Genomic DNA, 15,631 nt, shown 5'->3' on the forward strand with positions numbered 1-15,631 from the left:
CCTTCACAATGGCATCGATGTCAACGAGCAATTAGTTGTGTTTGTTAATCAGGAAAAAAACATTGTCGCAGCCCTGGAGAGGGTTGGCCGGCGAGGCCGCTGGGGGAATGGAGGGCAGCTCTATAATGAATGGCTTGTGTGACTCATCCAGGACAGTGCCACCCAGTGGTTGTCTGACAGCACGGGGGCTGCGTGTGCCTGTGACTTGGTGGCAGGCTCACAGATAAAGTGCTTTGGTGTGTGTCTGGTAGGCAAGAGCAGCTGTGCCTTTCTCCTCTCAGCTGATTGGCTCGCACAAGCGGAGGTGATCTGAGACAGGTGGTGAATTGATCACATGGTGACCATACACACAGGGACCCGCCACCTTAACCCTTATGAGCCACACTTAAGGACCAGGCCTTCACACGTCGACGATGTGACATAGTTCTCTGGATCCAGACACCAGATCTACCCCATATTATCCTGCCTCTCTCACACATCCAGTGTCCTTGCTCATACCACTGTGGGGCGGACAGCAAGGCTCTCTGGGTAATGATGCTTTGATTTACTGTTCAGGGGCTTGTAAACGGTCACGGAAGATAAATCTGCTAACAAGCTGTGTCTGCCGGACGTGTTTGGGTTGAGTGATACCTCTGTTTGTGTGTAATATTGACCCTGAATGTAAGCAAGCATTCACCTGCATCTACACCTAACGAGAACAGGATTGCACGTTTACGCATTTCACCTGGCATGGCAGTCTTTGCCCAGTCTTGGCTGGCCTTGAAATGCAGTAGGCGGTCATTGGATTAACATAATGTGTTAATCTGTGTGTGTTTTATATTTTATCCACTGGAATTTTTATATGTTCTATATTATAAAAGAAACAGTGGAAGTATGCATGGTTTTTAAAAACTGTACATTTTCGAGTCCTGTATTTAGTTAATGTAAAACAGGCTATATGGGGTTGTGGAATGTCACAGCATATTCATTACGCAGAAATTTATTCACAAGAGATACAAGATATAAGCGTAGAGATTTGCCTGTGAAAAATCTATGTGTGTGAGTTTTTTCACATGGGTTTGCTGTTGGTTTACGAATCTTAACCTGTATAGAGAAAAAAGGCAGCCATGAATATCCTTAGGATTTCAGTGGTTGTGGTTGTTTGTGCAATGCTCAAGGCGCACTAGAGGGCAGTGTTTCACAAGTAAAATTCACTGAAGGTTGACTGTGCCATTTGAGACTGAAATGCTTGCACATCGCTCCACCCTTTGGATTTTGGATTATATTTGTCATGACCTTGAAAATTTCTGCATAGATTTTCAAGATGTCTGAATCTTTAAGTCGCTTGGGCAGTGCCACAGTGCTGAGAAATGTTTTCTAGCAACTGTAGTTGTTGTCATGGTGATTCCTCTGTATTTAATATGCAGTGTGTTTGGATATTGTGACTGCTTTAATTTGTTAGGTTAAGTTAGTTAAGTTAGGTTAATTCAAAACTGAATTCCAGATTCCTAATTTTTTTCTGCTTTGTTTTGTCTTACAGGTTACATTACAAGTAACCTAATGTGACATAATTGCATTTCTGCAGTGCAAAGATACCTCTTTACTTCGAAACACCACTGCTCCACCTTTCTGAATTTTCTCCTAATTTTAACACAGGGAGGCGCTATTTGTTCATCCAAATCCATTTGGAAACAGAACAGTGTCTGTCCCAGTTTCTCTGCTGCAGACAGCACGTACTCTTGGTGCTATTACGAGGTAGCCTTGTGTGTGTGTGTGTGTGTGTGTGCGTGCAGTGTGTGTGGAGAAACAGAGAGTCAGAAGATGAGGGCATAGCTCTATATATTTTGTCTAATGATCAGCATTATTTTTTAATATCTCTTTGGCAGATTCCCTCATCCATTACGCCTTTCAGGGTATTACAAAGACCCTTGCAGAATTCCAATAACCAGTAAGCAAGCACAATGCATCTTGTATTATACATCTGTCGAAAAGATAACCATCGGTCCAATTAATACAAATCCCAGAGCAACTCCCATGAATTGTGATTATGATAGCTGTCAGTAAAAAGGCCAAGGAGAAGGGAAGGTTGTCCTTCATGAATAGCATATCTGATTGATTTGGATAACTGCCAAATAATCATTGAAGGGCAATAGAAGCAACTATAAACTTCTGCTGAGAAGGCTGATTTGTTCGAAAATGAATTCTGCAATATCACTGCATCTGTAATGAAACAGACTGGGATCCAGATGCGGTTACAGGGTTTTAATGACAGAATGCAAGAACGTGGTCGTGGACAAAACAGGTCAGCAACAGGAATCAGAAGCACACCAATCCAGAATCCAAAAAACACAAGCAAGGTCCAGTGAACAGGCAAGAGGTCAAAACACAGGAATCGCACAAACAAATGGCAGCAAGCAGGCTCAGTAAAGTCACACAAGAACAATACCTCACAATGAGGCAAACTGAACTGAGTCCTTAAATAGCCAGGGCTTGATGATGAATGGGTTACAGGTGTGCTTGAGTAGGAGTGGTTGAGCCAGGCTGAACTGGGCGTGGCTGGTCTGACTGAGCAGGTTGAGCTGGGCGTGGCTAAGATGGCTGAGCTGGGCATGGCTGAGCTGGCTGACTGAGAGTAGGTGTGACAGCATCTCACATAAAACCTTCATAAGTTCCAAATCACACAATAAGAGTTTTAATAAGAGTTTTAAAAATGCTTATTCCAATCACAATAGATTGAGTGTGTTAAGTCATCCATGTGGCAGTGCCCTGACATTTCAATCTGGTATGTCATGGTGTGTCTTTCACAAGTCAGCTGTAATTCATTATACTTCAATACTTCAATCAATACTTTATGCAGTCGATGTCAGTTTGCATAAGTGCTTATGAATGTTGCTTCAGTAGTGCTTATGGCTTTATGCAGTGTATATATGGGACCATTCATATACAATGTTACCGTTTTTCTAACAGAAGAATCACTCACTGTGGACAAAACAAAAAAAAAAAATCACACACACACACATATGTGGCATGTACATGCTACGTATTTAAGACCCCAAGTCCCCATCAGTGAAATCCTGCCCCTGTTAGTGTCAGTGATTGTTATGGGTTGAAGCCCCTCTCTGAAGTCCAACAGTCTCAGTGTAGACACTGCACACACGCACACTCACACACACACGTTTTCTGCAATTTGGTTTCATCATGGACACGCAGGGCATTCCCTCACCAGGACCAAGCAGACCCGCAGTTCTGCAAATGGGTGCGTGAGACGACGTGTTCACCCCGGCTATAATACAACATCAATCTACCTCCCGAGCCTCGACAGAGCTACATGTGAAGAGAATCTAATCTGGAAACACAGGGCAAGCTTTCTCTGGGAGGGAAACAAGTTCATATTTTGTTCTCTGGAGCAGAATGCTGACATTATATTCTTGATCATCAGAGCAGGGATCCACTGTTTCTGTATTTAACGCAGAATGACAGTCTTGGCTCTTGAACGACATTGACTGGTCTTGAAAGACATTAGGTGGTCATTGGTCAGAGGATAGGACTGAGTCTGTTATCTGAGCAGAAGAACACACACACACCCACACACACACACGCACGCACTCACACACAGACACATGTGCGCACTTGTGCTTGCACACAGAATGCCTTTCTGTCTTTCTTTCTCTGAGATATACATTCTCTCTGACACACACAGACACACACACACAATCTCTCATGCATTGACACGTGCACACAGTATACACTACCTGAATGTAAATGTATGCGCACATGTCAAATGTTTTGGCTATTAAATAGCGGGCCCTTGTCATTCCACTTAACAGCTATGACGTTAGCACAGAGCTAATTATCAGCTGCACCTGAACAACCCTTCATTTTAAGCTGTGTGTGTAGTGAGGCCTGCAGTGCGTTAATTGGCCTGTGCTTGTGTGAAATTACCTGCCACTGCAGCCTGGACGCAGGTGGGTGCAGAGGCCGCTCTCTCCGGATAGCGAGGAGAGAGCTGGTGCTGCACCGACCCTCCCATCAATCAAACCTGACTCTTTTTATGTATTCTCATGTGGCTCCCTTTTCACAAGTGGTTTTTTCCCTCTCTGAGGGATTTTCTCGTTTAGCCCGTCCCCGGTGGCTGTATTTGTAGCTGGGCGGGCAGTGAGAGACTCTGACCCGAGCGGTACCCTTCTCCCCTACCCTTTTAGTGATTGGTCCGATGTTCCTCCTCCAGATGAAGCAGCTTAGGAAATGCCAACTCTGTTGGCTGGGTGAAGGGGGTGATTATGGGATGGCAGACTCACAGACTAAATGCATTTCATTCTAGTCGTCCCTGCATATATTGTCAATCCTGCAACAGAGTAGTTGGGAAAAACGGTTGTCAACCTTACTTTTTAAGGGATCGCCATTCCGCTCACCCGACACACACACATGCACACTCACATGCTTCTGAGTGACAGATACGTCCGACGACCCAGCCCTTCTTTTGAAACAAAAGCTGTAGCAAACAGAAACACTGTGGTTCCTCATGAGAAAATGTGTGTGTTTCCTCTGGCTGGCTCCTCACAGGGGGCTGGTTCAGACCAACCTAAAAGGGTCTGGAGACGGGAGTGGATCAAGCTCAAAATGAGCTGTAAACGTTCGTCTGGCCTGGATCATCAGCAACTGGGGTGTGATAGAAACAGAGAGAGAGAGTGAGAGAGAGAGAGAGGGAGAGAGGGAGAGAGAAAGAGTAAGAGAGAGAAAAAGAGAGAGGGGAGAGGTAAGGGGGGAGGGAGTGTAAAAGAGATGCACAGAAAGAAGAAAGAGGGAGAGAAAGAGAGAAGGGGGAGACAGAGGGGTGGAGAGGGATCGAAGGGGGGAGAGGGAGAGAGGAGATAGGTGGGCAAGAGAGAAAAGAGATGAAGAAAAAGAGGTAGACAAGGATACAGACACAGAGGGAAAGTAAAGGAGTGAAAGAGGTACGATTTCCAGAATGAGGTCAGACCAGAAAAACAGAAGCCTCCAAATGATTCGATGGCAGTGAGAGAACCAGCTAGTAATATGAAAATCAATTAAATATTCACAGGCGGAATGTGATTGCTCTGGGCTCACAGGCATAATGGAGGCTTAAAATAGCTCTGCCGATTTGGGAGCGTCCCTGATGCACAGAGACACACATCCACGCAGCGAAGCACAATGATTCTGATAGAGACTGACTGACACCAGGGATGAGTGATCGGGCCTCAGACCCCTGGCCCCTGACAGGTGTCCACAAGAGGGCGCGGTTCTCCCAGAATCGCCAAAGGTTAGGAAACCGCCCCGCAGAAATACTGTACTGTCTCAGTGAGTCCAACTGGGATTGCATTAAACCACAGTAAACAGGGCTGTTGTTTCTAGAGCTGTCACACCTAAATTCTCCTCTACAGGGAGCTGTTTTGATGGGCTGGGTGTTTGATCTGTGTTTCTAAATTTAGCTGCAAGCTCAGCACAAGTTCAGACTAAGCATCTTTACCAACTCAGGATTGATCAAAATGATGCGTGTCCATCATGCAGATTTATGATGGAATTTATGATGAAATATGAAATTCTTCAAAATAGCAAATTAAAAAAAAAATGTGTAAAAAATTGAAAGAAATTCATGCATAGTCATCAGCTTCACTGTTTATATTTGTCAAAGAAACAAATTTAAAGCATTTAGGTATAAGTCAAAATATATTTGAATGCATGTTTCCCATTATCTTTGGGTCTCAGAGGCGTGTGCAAACTTTTGACTGGTACTGTATGTCAAGACTGTACATCATCATTGAAAGATCCGATCCCTCCCTCTACTTTTTAAAAGCTTCATAACATTATTTTCCATATTTTTATTCTATTCTGCGCTGTTCTACATTTATGTTTCCAAGGCCACGCATGGTTTGCTTCTTCAACCGAACAGAACTTAACAGAATGTTCAGAAATAGAGAAAGTTCCTTCCTGATGGAAAACCCACAGTAAATTAGCGATTCAGTCAGCATTTAAACAGCCTGCTTGGACTCACTTGTCCAGTAAGATTATAGAGCTTTAGAGACTAATACACAACAGATGGTCTTCAGTGGAACAGAAAACCAAACGAATGCAGTGTGGCCGCAGGGCCAGGGCTGGGAAGCACTGTATCAGATGAGCACAAATCGAGGCTGACCGATGGCTGGAGCCGCTGAGCGGAGTCTCCGAGCCACAGACTTTCCACCCTCTGAGCCCTCCCTCTGAACATCTCAGCCCTCTTTAGTCCCTAGATAAAGCAGAGAGTTTATTGGGGGAAAAGATTCTTTTCACAACACACCTCATAATCACATGGTGATGATGTAACATAATTTTGTTACTGTGCCTCAAATTCCCTCGCACCTCTCTATCTATGTGGCCCAGGACTCCAATACCATGCCGCATGTCTTCCAGTCTATGTGCTCAGTAAGTTTGGACTGATCCCTTTATGATGCAGTCCCAGGCCCTTCACAGCATCAGAGTAATGGATTAAATTTGTATAGCGCCTTTTAAGGTACTCAAAGTGCTTTACAGTGAAGTGGGGGGGTAGGGGGTAGGGGTCTCACCTCAGCCACCACCAATGTGTAGCACCCACCTGGGAGATTCCCAGCAGCCATTTTGCACCGGAACACCGACCATACATCAGCTGAGATGGAGAGGCAGTGAGTTATTTAGCCAATCACAGAAGGGGCATCAGAAGAGGTCTTGGCTGCAGTCTCAGATCTGTTTTCTCTGATAGGAAGGGCTTCCTGAACAGTAATCAATGGTATGAACATTCAAGCTCTTTCAGATGTTGTTGTGTTGTGTTCTGTGGATGAAAATGTATTTTTGGGAAGGGTGTTCTGCATGCACAGCTAAGCCAGAAGTTCCCCCAAGAGAGAGCAGAATATATGGATTCTGACATATCTAGACACACTCTATCAGCAGACTGACGAGCCTTGCTGGGCCGGATGACCTGTTTTTGCTACTGAGCCTCTTACGTTCTTGTGTGTACAGAGTTACAGTCCTAGATTGCACCTGCGTTCATGTTCAGTGAACGAATATCGCAGCCCAGGCAAAGTGGAGGCATCTATTTGCTGTCCTTCCTCCCGTGGCGGTGCAGTCTGGGCAGGAAGTAATCTACACTAAGACAAAACTCTGCCTAGTGCCTACATAGAAAAATCAATGAACAATTAGAAAACTCGCTGATCCAATCACTAAATGCTCCCGCTTATGTTAAAACATATATGACAAATTGTACATTATATTCAATACAGGCATAGAAGGAAAATGATAGACTGCTCTGCAACACTGTTTGTATTGGCTTGGCGTGCATAAATGGACGGTTGCGACCGCACCGCTTTTTAAATGCACTTTGCCACATAATGCATCCAGTCATCTTATGCCTTTCCGTTCCATTATTCCATTTTATTCCATTACTGTATTCTTCCCAGAATCCTGCGAGCACAGCTGAGTTACTGTGACAATTCTCAAGCGTGCTCTCAAGATTCCACCTCAAGTGGACATGAAAATGCCAGAGCATAACTGTGCTTTAGCCTTCCGTGTAGACCCACAGGCTGTAGCAGATCTAAATAATGGATTACATGTGGGAAACTATATTTTGCACACTTGTAGATTTTATGTGATATGGAGTGTCAGTCCATGTGATGACAGAGGCAGCACTCATTGAACATGCCTTTCTGGTAAGGCGTACCCATATTTCGTTATGGAACAGCAGATCTGTGATACCCGATTCTGGTTCAACATTGTTCATGTCACTGTTGTAGTGTATCGCTTTATGTAGTGTATCACTGTTAAGAAATTCACAGTTGATTTTAAGATTTCTGTTGGTGGACTGATGCATCTACCTGGGTTGCAACCCTAAATGGGAATCTGTAGGTGTGAAGGAAACTCATGTCATGCATCTCTAGGGCAGCTTTAAATCAGCATGAAACCAAAGGCATTTCTCACACCTCGTTTCATGCCTGTTTGTATGGAAGTATACACAAGGCAGGTGATTTGAATGGCATTTAATTTCGGATCCTTATAATGCAAAACCCTCCACCCTAAAAGTGGGATGCTCCTCCCAGACAGCCGTGTCCTCAGACTCTACGGAACGGCCATGATGGACCGACACCTCTACGGGCCCTGGTTGAGCTCCTGTCAGACTACCTGGACTCCAACAGGAGTGTCCCACGCCTGCGGTGCCAGGACCAGCAGGGGCGTGTCTCAAAGAGGAAGCTAACACTGCTGCCTTCCCCAGCTCTTAACGAGAGAGCCGTGCTGCAGATAGCCTCTGTGGTAATTAGCTGTCTCAGCTGCCGTAGCTTTTGCGAGCGGAGCGGAGGGTTTAAGACTCCTCAGCACCTCCCCCCACTCCTCTTCTTTAATCGCACCGCGCTGCTTGTTTTCGTGACTCAAACCTCAGCTTCTATAACACAGCCTGAGGGTTCAGAGCAATTATGCACAACCAAACTGAGGGTGGAAAAAATGTAAAATGCATCTGCTGGCAGAGTTCTGTCCTCCTGCGGAAGAAGGCCAGGGAGTTTTATGCAACAGCGGTGCAATGCTAACATGACATGAAGCTAGATGAAAGACAAAGACGGTGGCTATTGAGCGTTCTCCAATACCAGGGCGACCTCACAGACCCGGCGCCATTTGCTGCCTCTGGAACAGCTCGGCTGTGCAGACTGTGCAGCGCTAGAGACCAGGCAGCTCCCTCTGAACTGATCTGAGATCAGCTGCTGTGTGAATGCAGGAACTGTGCTTGGAGTTTGGGGCTTACACCCACTTTCTGTCTCTGCCTCTCTCTTTCTCTCTATCTCTCTCCTCTCCATCTCTCTCATAGCTTTAATGGAGCTTGTTGCTAATATTGATACTGTTTGTTCGATGAGGTCTTAAACTTCTTGGGGTGTTGAAATGTTTGCTAATCTTACCATTGATTTTTTATTTATACGGAAAAACTTCTGAAATATACAGGCCATCACATGTATGGTTAATTTCATTTTGAGCCAAAAATAGGAATTAACTAAGGCTAGGACATGGTGATCAAGACATCAATAATTTATATTGTGGATTTATTGAAACCCAAATTTAACTGGATTTCAAACATTATGAAATGACAAACAATCTTTCTAAAGATTCTCAAGAATTTCTGAAGAGTACTATGTGTGTACTGAGGTGAAAAACTGCACATTGTGACTTTGAGTTTCTTAAACTAAAGCACCATTTGTTTCTTTCTCCGCTTTGAAGTAGATGCTGAAGTAGAGTTGATCTCATTCTGTCACGTATGATTCTAGATTTGTTTCTCTCTTACGTGGTTGAATTGGTTGATGTCTGAAGAGATCAAATGAAATTTTAAAAATTCAAGTCTATGTCTGCTTGTAGCCCCATAACAATTCCATTTATTTTGGGATTTTGTGTATTTGAACTCGTGGTCCTAACGGGAAGTGATGTTTTAATTCGGCTGGCTAATTGGCAGTTGTGAAGCTGGTCTGAAGCTGATTTGTGTTTGTGTGTGTGGTGACGTCTACAGTGGGGGTCAGAGCCCAGTGACTGAGGGGACACTTTTCTGGGCTGAGCTCTTGGAGTCTTTTGGACTTATTTTTAGATGCCCTGTCAAAAGCAGTGCCCCTTTCTGGATTTGAGAACCTCAATAATCATGAGTATCTTTTTATGAGTATGAGTATGTCTTTTATGAGTATGTCTTTTCAGAACTCTGCCTGCAGGATTTTAGCAGGATTTTAGCAGGATTTTTCTTCCCTATAATGTACTCTTGCTGGCTCAATGGACCCCATATTTCACTTTCATAGAGCACAGTTGCCTGGATGACACTAAATATTAGGCCAGATTCTGTCTGAATTTTTTTTTCTACAGAGTCTTCTTTTGATTGCATAGAAAGCTGCATGCTCTTTCAATGCATTGACAGTCCAATCAGAGCTTTGTGCATTGATGCTCAGCTGAATCATAGCATAATGTATGTTCTAGGGTGGTGTTGCCTACAGTGAAGTGTTGTCTATTTTCCTGTTTTAGAGGACGTCTTTGTGTTTTTTTTACTTACTGCCAGGGGGCAGTTCTGGTGGCGTTGATCCAGCAGACTCGCATTTTGTTCGGTGCGCGACAGAAGGACCATGTCATGGGCGTAGAGAAGAAATTTAATTTCCATGTTGTTCAGCCTGCTGGGGAGTTGAAGATTATTGCTGTAACTGTGCTCATTGATATGGATATGGAACGTTGTCAGACTCAAACTGCAGCCTTCCCTCACTCCATGTCTCTGTGTGAAGAATTCTCTTGCCTGTCAGCCCCCTCAAACTCTTTCTTGCATTGAATGTTATTAATTAAATTTTTAATGCTTTTACCCAGAACAACTTATGAAGATACAATTTTTATACCTTATCCATTTATACAGCTGGATATTTACTCAAGCCATTCAGGTTATGTATCACTGCACCACGCTTCTGTCTTATAAGGGGCAAGGCTATAAACACGCAAACATTCACTCACTCATCTGCTCAATCACTGAGCCGAACACACGCAGACAACCACAGTGCACGCATGCGTGCACACACACACAGAGTTGAGTTATTACTGACTGTCTCTCTGTCTTTCCTCCTGTCTCTGAGTTCAGGAGGAAAGAAATGATGCTGGGATTGCAGTCAGCACTGTGCATACACACGGGGGCTGTTCTGAAGCGTACTGGCACTTCAGGCCACTGTAATAATGGCAGCCCCTTATTTTTCTGTGTTTACAGTATGAATTAACTTTGCTATCCTTTTTGATGATCTCTGTCCCAGCAGCCTTCCTCTTCAGGTCATTCTCTCGGTTCACTCTGGCTTTCCTGCAATGCAACACTGTGGCGCAGTTATCTGATGGGCAGGCAAATCTGCTGCCTCCACATAACCCCAGGTGACCTCGCCGTTGTGGTATGAGAAAGAGAACAGTGGACGGTCGTTAAGGATTAAGCTGGACGGATGTATTTTGACAGTGCTGCTTCTTGCAGTTCCTGTTCAATCAGATTGTGTTTACTAGTGTGTCTGCTTACTATGCAGAATCATGGTTAAAGTCACGGTCGGGTCGTGGCCACGGTTCCAAACCACAGGGGCTCAACTCATTTCTCATGCCTCATTCTATATTACAGGCATTGGAAAGGGCTGTGAATAGATATTGATGGTATGGACGACTTCTGTGCGATTTGAAGTCACAGTGGTTATGTAACCAGCTGACAGAATTGTACAGAAGAGAACAGACCTTTAGCTCCCATTATAGTGTGTCATTTTGGTGTTGTTTTGCAGTCATTTTTTACGAATGGAAATTTCCCAAATAGGAAAACCAGGGCAAAAATCATCACAGTGTTACTTGTACTGTTTTAATTTTACATCAGAGCAACAGTATGGGTGTGGCATTAATATGTATACCTGTGTGTGGGGATGCAGTTGATGGTAACTGTGCAGTGTGGCATAGTGGTGAGGATCAGCGCTTGTGACAGAAAGGTTCCTGGTTCAGATCCCTGGGGCCTGCTCTTGTACCCTTGGGCGAGGTACTTAATCTACAACTGCATCAGAAAAAGTCCAGCTGTATAAATGTATAACATGTCAGACTTGTAACCTGTGGAAGTCACTCTGGATAAGAGCATCTGTTAAATGACAATGCTGTAATGTAATGCAATGTAGCTGGGAAGTACAGGAATGGGAGGAGCTTAAGGTGCTCTGGGAGTGCAGAGACGCTGTGCGGAGTAGGGATTGCACAAAGGAAGTCTCAGCCTGTTGTGCAGGAGGAGGAAGCAGGCAGTGTCAACACAGTCCACCCAAGTGCTGCAGCAAAAAAGACGCACACGTATCGATCGCAACAGCAGAGGTGCCCGGTGGTACGGAGCCAGGGGGACGGTGCGATTGACAGGTCAAAGATTGAAGGAGACACAGCGCACTTTCACACAACTTCAGTGGCCACAGTGCACCTGCAGCGAGCTCGGTGTAGGGTGCCAGCTGAGTGTGCTCTCACTTTGGTCTACACCCCTATACTGTGCTGTACCCCACCCCTATACTGTGCTGGACCCCACCCCTACACTGTGCTGTACCCCACCTCTACACTGTGCTGTACCCCACCCCTATACTGTGCTGTACCCCACCCCTACACTGTGCTGTACCCCACCCCTACACTGTGCTGTACCCCACCCCTACACTGTGCTGACCCATTGGAGTTATTGGAGTTACTCATCAGCCAATAATACTGCAGCCACACATGAGGTTCTGTGCAAACACACAGGTAAGTCTAAATTGGAGGCTGTTCGGCTAATTCACAAATGGACTTGAAAATCACCCTAACGCTTGCCTGCGTCAAACTTCATGGGTGAGCAGTTCTCACCAGGAAGGATAACAAAGCAGTGACTGTTTCATGTCTCGCACACACATTGGTCTTTAAATGCAGCCATGTTGTGGCAGATTCCCCTGTATTTCCAGTCACCTGTCTTACCTTAGGTTCACAATCCGTGCAACAGCCAAACAGAGAGCCCGCTATTCCTCCCACGTACAGGCGCACCCATCAGTAAAGCGAGGAACAGCAAGAACTGACCATCAATCCCTCGCAACTCTTGCCCTTATTTTTTGATTGATTCCTTGTCACTCTGCTCCTCAGAGCAGGCTGATGTATTATTACAGAGCGAGGTCTGACCTTTGGCCCTCTCTCACTATGGAAACCAGCCCGGTCAGCAGCCCGTTTCGCCTGGGACGGGGAGAGGTGCTGCAGGGTGGCACTGTGCCCTGCCCTGCGGCCTCACACGAGGGGTGCACTGGGAGAGGTCTGAGGAAAGGGGTGCGGATGTATCTACATACTGTATATGTATTTAATATACACAGACACACACACAAACATATACCCCATCCTAAATGAGATGGTCAGTGACTGATTTACGTTTAAATTTACCTTTAGTTATGCAGCAGATACTCTTACCCAGAGAGACTTACAGACATGCACAAGAAATGTTATGCAAAAAGCAGAGACCATACTAACTCATAAATGTCAGAGGCCAAATAGGAGTCACTAGAAACATACCACATTCTATCTATCACATTCTGAATCTTATTTCCCTGTAGAAGCAGAGGTATAAGGGGTTATCTTCTGAAAGCCAAAAAATAATTATTTTCACAAAATAAACCTAGGTAAATGTTGTTCTCTGAAGAAGACCCACCAGCCCAGTAGCCTGATACTCTCAAAGCCGCAGTGGCTTACAGCAGCCTCCCAAAGGTGTTGCTCTCCTCATCTCTCCCCCCCCCCCCTCTGTGTTTAGTCTCATTCATTGTCTGGTTTATCGTTCTGTCTGGTTAGCTGTGTTTTTTTATGGCGCTGGCCTCTGCCATTGCTTTCACTGTATGCTGGGTCTCCAGGCAAGCAGCTTAACAAACCGTAACAACTATCACTGGTGCTAGTGTGGGCATCGGAGCCATGAGCAATGCAAGTGACCAATCAGGCAGGTCCTGAACAAGGGGGAGAGGGAGAGTGAAAGTGAAGAGGGTGTCAGGGGGGTGTATGCTTTGAAATGAGCTCTCATTGGAGACGCTCTGAATGCTGAAGCAGAATTGAAATCGTGTTCTCCCAGGCACTCCTCAGCTTCGACCCCTTTTCGAGGACAGAGGGGATAATCGAAACAGAAAAACTAACATACAGACGCACAGCACGTCTCCACAGTCGTGATTCTGTCTGAGCAGACAGAGGCTTTGAAATAGCTTTATATTCTCCCAGATGGAAAATTTTTTTCAATTCTTTTTTACAGAATGACACCACGCAAAATTTTGTAATAACCAGGCATCACCTTTGGGGGGCGCCATTACCCTGCTAACTGCTTGTACCACCAAACACAGAAGCAGGGGCTGTGACCTCCACAGCCCTGTTTCACAGCGTTAAAATGTCCCATCATACATGTCAGTGTTGTCATCCCTGAGATGGTTATTAAGTCTGAGATTTCACTGTAACGGTCAGTTCTGACACCAATGTGGTAATTTCATGGCAGTATTGTCATTGCTAACACTACTGAGTGCTCTGTAAGGGACAGCTGAGTAGATGCCATGCAAGCTGGAGGCAGAGGCACACCAGAGACATGCAGGTTGAACAGACTGCAACAGATCGCTCTGTGAACGAGTCAAGGTGTTGCATAGAGCATCACAATCCCTAAGTAGTTTATGTTGCAGAGGCATCTTAAAAAGGCATGGATTCCCTAAGTGCCGGATTCTGTACAGCTGGAGCAGAAAAGGTGTTCATGCAGGCGAGGGCTGGTCTGTGGCCGGCGTGGCAGCGCAGTGCGAGAGAACGCTAATTTGCCTTGTTAATTAGATCGAAGGCTTTGATCCTGCAGGGCTTCGTTTGGTGCCCTTCGCACACGGTAAAAAGAAAGGTGGTCGCAGCGCTGCGTCTGAACGGGGAGCGCATTAAAACAGAGCGCATGGAGCGCCTCTCCGCTTCCACAGGCCGGTCGCTTAAATTACTGCACCGGGATACGCGCGCAGAATCGAAAAGAAGCCCTTTTGTCTCAACGTTAAGGAGTTAGCAGGAGATGCGGTGCTTGTAGGGTGGCTTGTTCAAAGGGAGCGGGCCCTGATCTTAGGGGAGCAACAGCAGCCCCCCTAGAGGGGCCCTTTGCAGGGCCAAAGCTGCAGGAGGTCACGTGGTGAGTAAGGAGGTTGTTTTGGTTGTCCAGAGCTCCCCCCCCCCCCCCCCCCCCCCTCCTTGGGGCGGCGCCCCGCTCCTTCTGGTGCTGTTCTGCGTGTTTGGCTGGGTGAGTGGGTGCTGGGGGGGCTGGTAGCAGCGTGGTAATTGGTATGCACAGTGCCCAATCAGGCAAGCCGCTCACCCTCTCCCTCTCCGTATGCATCCTCTTTTCCTCCCCGTCTCTCTCTCTCCCTGTCTCTCTTCTGACAGTCCCGTCTTTGAAGAGGCCTTAGATGAACCTTGTTTGCAAGACTGTATTTATTATTTCTTGATGCTGTTGTTTTCGTGTATGCATGTGTGTGTATTTCAGAGAGAAAATGTGTGTCTGTGTATGTGTTTGTGTGTATGTGTGTGTGTGTGTCCATTAGTGTGTGTATGTGTGTGTGTGTATCAGTGTGCGTATGTATGTTTAGGGGGCAGGAGCACGGCAAATGATCTCGAGCCAAAACGGTCTGATTAAAACAGCCGTTTACAAGCCCACTTCAGCTCCTGAGCTTCTGGACTCTACCTACTTCAGTTACAGAGCAGGTAGAGTCCCGCAGGCCCCCTGATCTGTGATTGGCCAGGACTGGACTGAGAGCCAGGAGGCTGTGTGCTGTCAGTGCAGGGGACAGGAATTTGATGAAGGTCACAATGGGCAGCAGCGGTTGTCACTGCGTATTGCATGCATATGCCAGGTAGCCCTGGGAGACTCTGAAAGCAAGTATACCTGCAGATGCCTGGGTCCTATTCGTCTGGGCACCCTGTAAATCTGTACAGAGGATTGCAGCACCATCTCCCACGGTGCAATGCTGGCTGAAAACTCAGCACAACGCTGTGGTGGAGTTAATTGAAAATAGATTTGCTGTTGCCTCTCCTCTGAACATTGGTCCCAGGAATATGAGGCTTTTCTGTCCCCAGATAATGACTGCAGCTCTGAAGCCCGTCCAGATTCCTCCCACAGCTCACCGCTTTCATCTCATTCGGGTTGCCAGGTCCAATC

At 45.9% G+C, this 15,631-nt stretch overlaps 1 protein-coding gene across 3 annotated transcripts in view; it reads left to right on the forward strand.

Moving 5' to 3' along the window:
* The window catches only part of LOC118794492 (rab11 family-interacting protein 4A-like), a 57,814-nt gene that overhangs the window by 16,997 nt on the left and 25,186 nt on the right, over positions 1–15,631 (forward strand). The gene's annotated exons all lie outside the window — the stretch shown is intronic.

Source organism: Megalops cyprinoides, chromosome 19, assembly GCF_013368585.1.
Source record: "Megalops cyprinoides isolate fMegCyp1 chromosome 19, fMegCyp1.pri, whole genome shotgun sequence".
In the NCBI taxonomy this organism is placed as follows: Eukaryota; Metazoa; Chordata; class Actinopteri; order Elopiformes; family Megalopidae; genus Megalops; species Megalops cyprinoides.